Source organism: Lolium perenne, chromosome 1 (genome assembly GCF_019359855.2).
Source record: "Lolium perenne isolate Kyuss_39 chromosome 1, Kyuss_2.0, whole genome shotgun sequence".
Taxonomy (NCBI): domain Eukaryota; kingdom Viridiplantae; phylum Streptophyta; class Magnoliopsida; order Poales; family Poaceae; genus Lolium; species Lolium perenne.
The window spans coordinates 219,431,936-219,445,280 of NC_067244.2; positions in this window are offsets into that span (position 1 = coordinate 219,431,936).

Below are 13,345 nucleotides of genomic sequence, written 5' to 3' on the forward strand. Positions count from 1 at the left end.
TAGAGGAGCGAGGTGGCGTGCTATGGCAAGGTGGGCAGGGCAGAGAAGCAAGGAGAGGAGAGGGAGCTCGATGAGCTCGGGGACATGGCCGGCATGGCCATGCCCTAGCTTGCTCTCTCTCTCCCTTAGCATTACTATGCTTCATTCATGGTGAGAGGGAACCAGGGGACCAATTGGGGCAGGTTAGGGTAGATGGGGTTGAGGTAGATCACTATTTGCAATAGTTGCAAATAGTGCCATATTTGGAAAATGTGAAAAAAGTCCAAATTTGAAATAATTCAAATGGTGAACCTTTTTGAAAAGTGAGTGTTAGTATAAGTTGTAATTGACCAGAGATGAATTGAGGTGGTGGTGGAATTTTGGAATTCAAAGATTTGCAAAAATTGACAAGTGTGAGATTGTTCCACTTGTTAAAATGTTGCAACTTTGGATGAGCATAGCTAGTGATCAAAGATGAATTTGGCAGGGTGGTCTTCATCAAAGTTGTTCACCTTGATGGTGTCTTTGAAATGGTGCAAAGAGTTAGCAAGCATTGGTTTGGGAAAAATGAATTGCAGGGGCTCAAAGTGGTGATCAGACTAAAATTGGCAGATTTGACCAATATCACATGTGAGTGGGATTTGTGTTTGAATTTTATTTGAATTGTGATTCTTTGATTCCAAAAGTTGTAATAAGTGTTTAATAACATTATTCAACTAATGGGGAAAACCAAATAGGTCTAGGGTAAAAATTTATAAAAATGCCATAGGGCATATGTGAGGGTTTTTAGGGTTTTCTATTTAATGGAATTTCTTCCTCTTTGATTTATTTGGTTGGTGATCTTCATATGATCACCCTAGGGTTTTAGAGCATATCAAATACAAGTAAAAGCAATCATCATGGCATATCACTCAAATGCACAAGTCCTATGCAGGGTACTATATGCAAATAGAAAAGTTTTTGTTGGTTTGAAATTTTGCTTTCTGGAAATCTCTAACTTTCTTTTTATTGAAATTTGGGGTGTTACAGTTCATCACACCTTACGGCGTGTTCTGCTATCGAACAATGCCCTTTGGTTTGAAAAACGCGGGATCAACATATCAGCGGATGATGCAGAAGTGCTTAGCAACACAGATTGGAAAAAACGTACAAGTATACATCGACGACGTCGTCATAACATCCAAAAAGGGGGACACGCTAATCGAGGATCTGAAGGAAACTTTCGACAATCTCGATAAGTTCTGTCTCAAGCTGAATCTGACAAAATGTTCCTTCGGTGTCCCCGCAGGAGAACTTCTTGGTTTCCTAGTTTCAGCAAGAGGGATTGAAGCGAATCCCGAAAAAATCCAGGCTATCGTAACATTGAGAAAGCCAACAAAGTTGAAAGAAATACAGCAGTTAACCGGGCGAGTCGCAGCTTTGAGCAGATTCGTCGCCAGGTTAGGAGAAAAGGCGTTACCGTTTTACGCCTTGATCAAGCAAGGAGACAAGTTCCAGTGGAATGAAGAGGCAGACAGAGCTTTCGAGGACCTCAAACGCAAAATTTCGACACCTCCAATCTTGGTGGCGCCGAAAGAGAAGGAACCTCTGTTATTATATATTGCAGCCACGCCTCAGGTGGTAAGTACATCTCTTGTCGTTGAAAGAGAGGAAGAAGGAAAACTCCATGGAGTGCAGCGGCCAGTATACTTCGTCAGCGAAGTTTTATCGCCTTCAAAACAGATATACCCGCAATATCAAAAGCTAGCATATGGAGTGTTTACAACCGCAAGAAAATTGCGCCACTATTTTTCGGCACACCCGATAATAGTGGTTAATGAGGCTCCCTTGTCCAACATACTCAACAATCCAGAAGCTACGGGTCGTGTCTCCCTTTGGGGAATAGAACTTTCCCCTCGGGACATCACGTACGAAAAAAGAAAGGCAATAAAGTCGCAGATTCTACCAGATTTCATCGCAGAGTGGACGGAGTTGCAAAATACAGGACCACAACTTGGACTATGAACTTCGACGGGTCCAAGAGATTAGAAGGAGCTGGAGCAGGCGTGATACTAATATCACCTGAAGGCGACAAGTTAAAGTACGTGCTGCGGATGACGTTCCCAAACGCATCTAACAATGAGGCAGAATACGAAGCCCTCATACACGGGATGAAGATGGCGAAAGCTTGTGGCGCAACTAGACTAAAAATCTTTGGCGATTCGCAGCTGGTGGCTCAGCAAGTCATGAACCAATACGATGCAGTCAATGACAGTATGATAGCATACAAGGAAGTTTACAATGAGCTCGAGAAGCTGTTCGATGGATGCGAAGTAAATCACATCAGCAGGTTGAGCAATGATGAAGCCGACGTTCTCGCAAACATCGGGTCACAATGTCTCGCAATTCCGCCAGGCGTGTTTTGGGAAGAGATAGCAGAAAGATCTACGAAGTCGACAAAACCAAAAAAGAAGGAGAAGGACAAAAAACCCTCGGGGGCTGTCAAAAAAGCACCAGAGGAAGAAGAGGAAGAGGAACAGGACTTGGTCATGATGGTACAGATACCATGGATGCAGGCGTACATAGCGTACATCCTAAAGAAAGAAATACCCGACGATCCAGTCGAAGCAAGGCGAGTTATTAGACGATCTAAAGCTTTTACGGTGGTCAAAGGGGAGTTATACAAACGAAGTATTTTGGGAGTACTACAAAGGTGCGTCACACCCGAAGAAGGAAGGATGGTCCTGAAAGATGTACACGAGGGAATTTGTGGTCACCACGCGAGCAGTCGAGCTATTGCTGCCAAGGTCTTTCGAGCTGGATTTTACTGGTTGACAGCAATAGAGGATGCAAAGGAGATAGTACGAACTTGCGACGCGTGTCAGAGATTTGCCGCGAAACCCCACTCTCCGGCAGCAGAGCTGATGCCAATACCATTGTCCTGGCCCTTTGCTCAATGGGGCCTTGATATGGTGGGTAAACTACACAAGTCCTGGCCAGGAGGAAAGGAGTATATGCTCGTAGCTGTCGACAAATTCACAAAATGGATAGAAGCGAAGCCGATAAACTCACCGGATGGGGCATCTGCCGTTAAGTTCGTAAAAAGTATCGTCTTCAGATTTGGAGTGCCTCATAGCATCGTCACAGACAATGGCAGTAACTTCACATCCCATGAATTCAAAGATTACTGCGAAGAAGTGGGTATCAAGCTACACTTTGCGTCGGTTGCGCACCCGCAAACCAATGGCCAAGTCGAGAAAGCCAATGGCATCATCTGCAACGGCATCAAGAAGCGCCTGTTAGCTCCACTGGAGAAAGCTCGACACACCTGGCCAGAGTAGCTGCCCAGTGTGCTGTGGAGCATACGAACGACACCAAATACAGCGACACAGGAAACTCCGTTCTTCTTGGTCCATGGAGCGGAAGCAGTATTGCCAATCGAGATAGAACATGATTCTCCACGAGTCACGGAGTATGATGAAGAAGTGTCGAGAAAAGCACTAGAGGACGACGTCGACGCACTCGATGAAGCTCGAGATGAAGTACTCTCACGAGTAACCAAATATCAGCAAGACCTGAAGAGTTACCACAGTCGAAGTTTACGGCCAAGATCCTTTCAGGTGGGAGACCTAGTTCCTCGGCTCACGCAAAAAAGTCATGAGAAGCTCGAGTCACCATGGCTTGGACCTTACATCGTCACAGAAGTAATTGGCGGAGGAGCATACAGGATAAAGGACAAGAAAACAGGGGTGGAGGAGCAAAACCCCTGGAACGTGGCGCAACTCAGGCGGTTCTACGCCTAGAGTCGAAATATAGTCCTTGTAAAAATTCAATTACTGAAACGCCCGCGAGCTTTCAGACGCACTCTTTTCCTTTTTCGGGGCACCGAGTGGGTCCGGGAAAGGTTTTTAATGAGGCGGGCTCGCGGTGCTGCAATATAGTAAAGATAGTTGAGATATACATTTCTTCGACAGGCTCGGGGGCTCATGCCTTAGACTTGCAATATATATTCCCGACAATATTTTGCCTTGGTGTAAAAACAACTCGCAAAATAAACCAAGATACAAGATAGCAATCAACAAAACAAGGCACAGGGGCTCGTACCCGCAAATATAGCATGCTCAATATAACTTAGAGGCTTTGGTTTAAAAACCTCGCGCATACGATAAATAAATTCGACACCAAGACACTTGAGGTCTTAACGAAGAAAAATAGCTTATCGGCTTTACAATATAGAACATGATTACAATATACAAGAGAGTCCTGAGAAAAATTCAAGGGAAAAAATCAATTATGGCCTAGTATGTTATCTATGGTCATCCGATTCACAGTACGAGTACTGTGTTCGGCATAGCTGCCCTTCACGAAGAATTCGGAGTCCATCCGAAGAAGTTCATCCATCATATCTTCGGCAACAGGAGTCACATGATCATCAATTTTGCCAACATCCCTTTTCTTCTTCGCCATCTTAGCCAAGCACTTGGTAACAATCTAGCTCATATCAAACTTGGGATGGCAGATCTTGATCATCATCATAGCAAATCTGGCGCCAGCAGAAAGTTGCGCCCGAACAAATCCATGGATTTTAGGAGCATCTCGAAATTTCTCCATCAAACCAAGAAGAGTATCGGTTGCCTCGTTCCGAGGAAACATCGTCTTGTAAACCAGAGACAAGGTTCTAGTACAGAAGTCCAATAAGTCGCGAACTTGAGAGGCGCGATCTTGAAACCTGACAATTTGTCGAGTCCGCTCCGGGGTAGCCCAGAACAGAGAACCATGGTCAAGGGAAAGGTTAACAAGGAGATTTGTCCTAGTATTTACCCTCTCTTCTTCAGCAACAGCATCAAGAAAGGAACCTATCAAGAAACGGTGCAGGAATTTAAAAAATATAAAGAGAAGACGCGGAAAAAAAGGCAGAAGATGTCGTGGTTCTATAAAAAGAAAACGTGGCAAGCATACCCGACATATCTGCGCTGGCTTCATTCATCAACTCGAGCATAAAATTTTCTCGGGTGGTCGCCTTTTCAGCTTCAGAAACGGCGGTTTCCTTAGCAGCTATGGCTTCTTGAGCCTGCCGAAGTGCAAGTTTCCCTGCTTCAGAGGACTTGCGAGATTGTTCCATCATCACTAATGTTTGCTTCTTCGCATACTGAAGTTGCTGCCGAAGTTCTTCCAAATCTTGCGATAAACTCACACTCAAGGAATCTTCGCCAAGTTCAGCATCAACAAGAATTTTTCTTGAGCGAGAGGAAGGAGGCAAAACATCGGAAGGAGCAGGAGTTGGAGTATAGTTATCAAATATCAACTGAAATTAAAAAGAATCGACATCAATCATCAAGCAAGATAGAATTCCATTGATCTTCTAGAATAATTACAAGGCATTACAGTGGAGCTAGTAGGACAAGTGTCGCCAATAACTACTTTGGCGACAACGTCAAAAGGAAGAAAGAAAAATACAAAAAAAAACAAGGAGGGAGGAAAGACAAAGTGGTCTACTTGACCTCCGGCTTAGATGAACTTGGAGCTGGAGTCGGTTTGAAGCCAAGAAAGGCAAGGATTTTCTTCGAGTTGGGCTTGGCGGCCTTGATCAAAGACACCCATATCTTCGTTTCCATTTTTGGCACGTCGCCAACCCTGGCCCAGTCGACGTTTTGCTGGCTGCTCGCAACCAAAGCAATAGTACCTTCGACACCAACCTTCAAGCCTTCTTGTCGAAGATTTTGCCCAAGATCCTCTGCAGCATTGAAGCACTTGGCCAGCTCGCCAAATGTTTGTGGTTCCTCTTTCTTCGAGAAGAAGTACGGGAATAGCTTCGCCAAGCCTGAATCAGCATCTTCCATGCCTTGGCGTGCTTCATCTCCGTGAATCTCGAGGAGAGAGAGCGTGTCGAGAAGGGCGTCATTTTCAGGATGCTCAAGATCATAAGGCTGACGTGTCCTCCCTGTGGGCGAAAAATATAGATTGTCAAAAAGATAAAAAGCGCGACACCCAATGAACAAAGAGAGGTCGAAGTACTTACTAACAAAATGGCGACACTGCGACGATAAGCGAGAGATAATCTCCTTCTCACGAGCAGTTTGTTGAGTGATGTGGTCACTCAGAGAGGTTTCCGCGTCGTGAAGTCTTTTTCGAAGATCTTCAACGACAGCGGCGCTGGATTCAGCCTTCTTGCGAGCCTTTTCGCTCTGCTCTAGTTTTAGAGCAAGAGCATCAGCACGTTTGTTGGCTTCTGCAAGGTCAGCTGGAAAACAGTCGACAGTAATAAAGTGTCGTGTTAACGATCATGATACAGAAGATGCAATCAAGAGAAAAATAGCAAGATAGTACCTTTCAATGAATTCGACAGGGCACGGTACCCGACGAATTGGGTACCAAGGCGAAAAAACTCGTTCATTAAAGGCTGAGGAAAGAGCCAGAGGAAAAAATCAAATATAGTGCAAAAAAAGAAGGGGTTGGAAAGCTACAGGTCAAAATAGAGGCGAAAAGAAAAAAAAGAGAAGGGCAGAAACTTACGTCATTTAATGAAGAAGTCGTGAAACCACCGCTTAATTGGGTGGGTTCTTCGATTGGCTCAACCCTTGCTCTCTTCGGTGAAGGGGCTCGGGGGCTTGCAGCTGGAGCGGTAAGCTCGACACCTTGTTGAGGTGCCGAAGTTTCATCTCCATCAGGTTGGGCTTCCGAGACAACCAAAGTGCGAGACGTGCTCGTTCGAGCAGTCACATCAATGGCGGGATTATCTCCCTCTTCATCACTGCAATAAGCAAGTTATAGAATAAAGAGACAATATAGTAAAAACTTCGAGAGCAAATAGTAAAAGGAAACTTACGAGCTGACAAGAGCAGTGTCATAAGGATTTAAAGTTGTCCCTTCTTCAGTGGGAGCAACTTCTTCGGCAGCTTTGGAGGTGCCAGTGTTGACAACTTCAAGTCTTTTTCTTTTGTTTCTCGGGGAAACAGCAGAAGGAAGGGATTGTGTTGACTCGCTGGCGTCAGATTCAACTTTTTCAGAGGAAACTGCAGATTTGCGAGAGCCTGTAGCTTCACTCTCAGGGAGAGTACCCTGGTTGTCTTCAGTGACAACAGCCTGTTCTTCGACTTCTCCGTCTTCGGGAAGAGGAGGAAGAGAAGCTAGGACCGGATGATTCTACAGAAAAATAGCGACAAGGAAAAATGCAAGGGTGTTAGCAAGGAGCAGTTGATAAAATAGCAAAAAACTCGGGAAGACAAGACCGTCGAGAGGACAAAGCACAAGAAAAATACCTTTGGGAGAGGATTGGTGGCGCTGTATGGTTCCACGCGGCAAGAAGATGGAATAGGATCCTTCTTGCTGAGCGAGGAAATTCTTCGAATAAGCTTCTCCAAATCTTTCACAGAAAGATCTTTCGAGAGCCTATTGGCATCGTTGGCACCAGCGTATGTCCAAAGGGGATTTTTTCGAGCCTGAAGAGGCTGCACTCTGATCCTAAGGAAATAGGCGGTGATCTGGATACCCGACAGTTCCTTGCCTCGGGTATTCTGAAGCTGTTGAATACGGGACATGAGGGCCTCTGTCGCTGTTTTTTCTTCTTCGGTAGCTTCAGCATCCCAGGAACGGCGGCGAAGAATCTTGGCGCTTCCGTCAAAAGGGACTATGTTGTGCTCAACAGAATTGGCACTTTCTTCGTGTATGTAGAGCCATCTTTTGCGCCACCCTTGGACAGAGTCAGGGAATTTGACGTCGAAGTATTCAACATCAGTGCGGACGCAGGTAACAACGCCGCCTATGTTGTAGGTGGCGTTGTGGGAGCCATTACGGCGGAGGTAGAAGATGCGCTTCCACAGAGCCCAATTAGGAGGGACTCTGAGGAAGCACTCGCAAAGAGTGATGAAAATGGCGACATGGAGGATGGAATTGGGGGTCAGCTGGTGCAGCCGAATCCCATAGACAAAAAGAAGGCCGCGAAGGAAATCATGGATTGGGGAAGAAAGGCCGCGGATGAAGTGATCAACGAAACTAACCCGATACTCCATTGGAGGGGTTGGGTAGCTTTCTTCGCTGGGAAAGCGGATGGCGTCCTCCTTCTTCATCAGCCCCAGCCTCTTCAGCATGTTCACGTCTTGGTTGGAGATTTTAGATCTCTCCCACTCGAGTTCTTCAGCGGCCATCTTGGATTCAGGAGTGTTGTGGCGAGTAAGTCGCGCGCGTGGTGGCATCAACGGCAATGAAGGAACGAAGCTTGTGCGTGGGTGAGCTCAGAGAGAATTGGGCGCAATGGAGGTTTTTGCAGAGGGGAGCAGAGGTGCGGCGTGAGCGAAGGTGTGAACGGAGGTAGAAGAAAGGTTTATATAGGGATTTGGCGAAGCAATGTACCGTTCGATGGAGAAATCGTGCGGTGGAAAAGGATCTTGTAACTAAAGGGTAAAAAAGTATTTTTACTGAGATGGAACGGAACAGGCGCTACAGTATGTGCGCCAGGAAAAGCGGAGGACGTGTGTCCCCCACTTGCACGATGTGTCAATGTGGTAGAAAGGGAAGGCCCACAAGGCAGAGGGAGGATAGTACTCAAGTTTTCCGGATGCAACGACCGTGGCTATCGTCAGTTATGAGGTCACTTTGACCAAAGGAAAAAACCTCGACAGTAAAAAAAAAAAAAGATTGGCGACAGGGAAAATTATCGAGTATTTCAGGAGCCTTCGGTCAAATACAAGTTTTTGCCCAAATGCTCGGGGGCTACTTTGAAAGAAGTAAATTTCGGGTATGACAATATAGAATTTGCGGGAGCCTATGATCAAACGCAAGCATTTGTTCATAGCCTCGGGGGCTACTCCCATCGGGAGCACTGTTCGCGCACCCAATAGATAAAAAAAAAAGAAGAAGAAAAGTTCGAGAAGGAATGACAATATAGCGACATGATGCAATAAAGTGTCGAGCCTACAACCAAGCACTAGTCCTTGGCTGTAGCCTCGGGGGCTACTCCCATCGGGAACGCTGTTCGCGTACCCGATGAAATTTATAAAAAAAAAGAGAGAGAGAAAGAAGAAGAGGAGAAAGAAAGGAAAAAAAAAAGAAAGAAGGAGCATATTACGAGTTATAAAGATAACTCTACATATACTCCCATCGGGAGCGCAATATAAGTCATCCGTTGACTCGATAAAATGTGCTATTCCAGCAGCCGAATAAGCACTCGACAATATATTCTCAGAACGCCAAAAGTTGCGAATAAATTCTGAATGCCGCAAAACATTGCGAAGGTAAGACCCCAGATCCGTTCTGTGCGGCATGGCGCCGTCTCTGACGTCAGTTTGCTACTTTTTTCCGTATCAACAGATACGAAGAAAAATCCTAACGGACGCGTTAGGTACCCGATAAATATTACTGGGACTCGACAGAATGGTAAGACCTTAAGCGGCACCTGTCGAAGTTTACACCAGTATCCCGAGATCATGTCCAGGGACGTGATCTTGAAGTAGGTTTTTGCGGATTGCCACTAGAGCAGTTAACTAGTACCTGATCCTTCAGATGAACTAGCCCCAACTACCATTATCCCTGTACAATATAGAAATTCATATACAAAGACATGTGATGAAGTTCATAGTTGTCGAATAAACATAAAGGTGGAGATTTTACTTGACTCTACGATTCAAATAAAATCTCGGGGGCTACTGACATAGGCATCCCCAATGGGCCTGCCGAAGGTAGTACCCGGGGTTTACTCAAGGCCCACGACCCGAAGGATAAGAAGATTCGGAAGCCCAAGATGTTATTATGGAAAGATAGAGTTGTAATAGGAAGTGTCAATTGTAATCTTGCAGGACGGGCTAGAAACCCTCCCGGACTCTGTAAACTTGTGTATTACGAATCCCTCGGCTCCAACTTGTATATAAGGGGGAGTCGAGGGGCAAAGAGAGGATCGAATCATTGTTGAGCAAACCCTAGTTTTTACATCATCGAGTACTTTTCGGATGAAACCTTCGAGATCTACTTGCCCTCTACATCCAACGAAACCCTAGTCTACTACTCGTAGGCATTGACAAGTCGATACCTTGTCACCACCGCCATCTTCATCAACGCTGCTGTCTCCCATGAGGAGGGAGTCGTTCTCCATCGAGGCTAAGGGCTGTACCGGTTGTAGGGATTCGTTGCATAGAAAACAAAAAATTTCCTACCGCGAGAACGCAATCCAAGCCAAGATGAAATCTAGAAGACGGGAGCAACGAGGGGATGATCGAGTCTCACCCTTGAAGATTTCCAAAGCCTACAAGAGTAGGCTCTTGTTTCTGCGGTAGACATTCACTTGCCGCTTGCAAAAGTGCGTAGAAGATCTTGATCACGGTGCCACAATCGGGCAGCACCTCCGTACTCGGTCACACGTTCGATGTTGATGAAGACGACGTCCTTCTCCCCGTTCCAGCGGGCAGCGGAAGTAGTAGCTCCTCCTTGAATCCGGCAGCACGACGGCGTGGTGGCGGTGGCGATGGAGATCTCGGGCAGAGCTTCGCTAAGCGTATGCTGGAGAAGTGGAGGAGAGGGGGCGGCTAGGGTTTGGGAGAGGGGGTGGTGGCCGGCCACTATAGGGGGTACGGCCACAATGGCTTTGGTGTGGCCGGCCCCCTCCCCTTGGCCCTCATTATATAGGTGGAACACCCAAGAGTTGGTCTACAAGTTTTCGAATAAGACCCCAAACCAAAACCTTCCATATGCCATGAAACCTACCCAAGCTAGGACTCCCACTAGAGGTGGGATTCCCACCTTCCCTTGGGAGGGGGTGGCCGGCCACCTTAGGTGGAGTCCACCTTGGACTCCCCCACTAGGGTTGGCCAGCCATGGGTGGTGGAGTCCCTTCGGGACTCCGCCTTCCAAAGTGATTTCTTCCGGACTTTTCTAGAACCTTCTAGAACCTTCCATAAATGCACCGGATCATCTCCAAACTTGGAATATGACTTCCTATATATGAATCTTATTCTCCGGACCATTCCAGAACTCCTTGTGATGTCCGGGATCTCATCCGGGACTTCGAACAATACCTCGAACTCCATTCCATATTCAAGTTCTACCATTTCAACATCAAACCTTAAGTGTGTCACCCTACGGTTCGTGAACTATGTGGACATGGTTGAGTACTCTCTCCGACCAATAACCAATAGCGGGATCTGGAGATCCATAATGGCTCCCACATATTCAACGATGACTTTAGTGATCGAATGAACCATTCACATACGATACCAATTCCCTTTGTCACGCGATATTTTACTTGTCCGAGGTTTGATCATCGGTATCACTCTATACCTTGTTCAACCTCGTCTCCTGACAAGTACTCTTTACTCGTACCGTGGTATGTGGTCTCTTATGAACTTATTCATATGCTTGCAAGACATTAGACGACATTCCACCGAGAGGGCCCAGAGTATATCTATCCGTCATCGGGATGGACAAATCCCACTGTTGATCCATATGCCTCAACTCATACTTTCCGGATACTTAATCCCACCTTTATAACCACCCATTTACGCAGTGGCGTTTGATGTAATCAAAGTACCTTTCCGGTATAAGTGATTTACATGATCTCATGGTCATAAGGACTAGGTAACTATGTATCGAAAGCTTATAGCAAATAACTTAATGACGTGATCTTATGCTACGCTTAATTGGGTGTGTCCATTACATCATTCATACAATGATATAACCTTGTTATTAATAACATCCGATGTTCATGATTATGAAACTAATCATCCATTAATCAACAAGCTAGTTAAGAGGCATACTAGGGACTCTTTGTTGTCTACATATCACACATGTATCAATGTTTCGGTTAATACAATTATAGCATGATATATAAACATTCATCATAAACATAAAGATATATAATAACCACTTTTATTATTGCCTCTTGGGCATATCTCTAACAGTCTCCCACTTGCACTAGAGTCAATAATCTAGATTACATTGTAAGGTACCTAACACCCATGGCATTCTGGTGTTGGTCATGCTTTGCCCTAGGGAGAGCTTTAGTCAACGGATCTGCTACATTCAGATCAGTGTGTACTTTGCAAATCTTTACTTCTCCATCTTCAATGTACTCGCGAATCGAGTGATAACGTATCTTGATATACTTCAGCCTCTTGTGTGACCTTGGTTCTTGTGCATTGGCGATGGCACCCATGTTGTCACAGTAGATGACTAATGGGTCCAATGCACTAGGAACCACACCAAGCTCTACAATGAACCTCTTCATCCATACCGCTTCTGATGAAGCCTCTGAAGCCGCTATGTACTCTGATTCTGTTGAAGACTTCGCCACCGTGCACTGCTTCGAGCTTGCCCAGCTTACTGCAGCACCATTCAATATAAACACGTACCCAGACTGTGACTTAGAGTCATCAGGATCAGTGTTCCAACTTGCATCGGTGTAACTTGTTACAACGAGCTCTTGGTCACCTCCATAACAAAGAAACATATCCTTAGTTCTTTTCAAGTACTTCAGGATATTCTTGACCGCTGTCCAGTGTTCCATCCCTGGATCACTTTGATATCTGCTTGTTAAACTAACAACATGTGCTATATCCGGTCTAGTACATAGCATGGCATACATAATAGAGCCTACTGCCGAAGCATAGGGGATCTGACTCATCCTTTCTCTTTCTTTTGCCGTAGCCGGACCTTGAGTCTTACTCAAGACCTTGCCTGGTAACATAGGTAAGAACCCTTTCTTACTTTCGTCCATTCTAAACTTCTTTAGAATCTTATCCAGGTATGTACTCTGTGATAGCCCTATTAGGCGTCTTGATCTATCTCTATAAATCTTGATGCCTAATATATACGATGCTTCACCAAGGTCTTTTATTGAAAAACTATTATTCAAATAACCTTTTACACCGCTTAATAGTTCTATATCATTCCCAATCAATAATATGTCATCTACATATAATATCAGGAATGCTACAGAGCTCCCACTCACTTTCTTGTAAATACAGGCCTCTCCATGACACTGTATAAACCTGAAGTCTTTGATCACCTTATCAAAGCGTCGGTTCCAACTTCTTGATGCTTGCTTCAGTCCATAGATTGAACGCTGAAGTTTGCATACCTTGTCAGCATTTTTAGGATCGACAAAACCTTTGGGTTGTACCATATACAACTCTTCCTCAATGTCTCCATTAAGGAACGCCGTTTTGACATCCATCTGCCAAATTTCATAATCGAAAAATGCAGCTATTGCTAACAAAATCCTCACAGATTTTAGCTTCGCTACAGGTGAGAAAGTCTCATCGTAGTCAGCTCCTTGAATTTGTCGGAAACCCTTTGCGACAAGTCGAGCTTTATAGACAGTAATATTACCATCAACATCTGTTTTTCTCTTGAAGATCCATTTATTCTCGACAGCCTTGCGGCTATCAGGTAAGTCTACCAA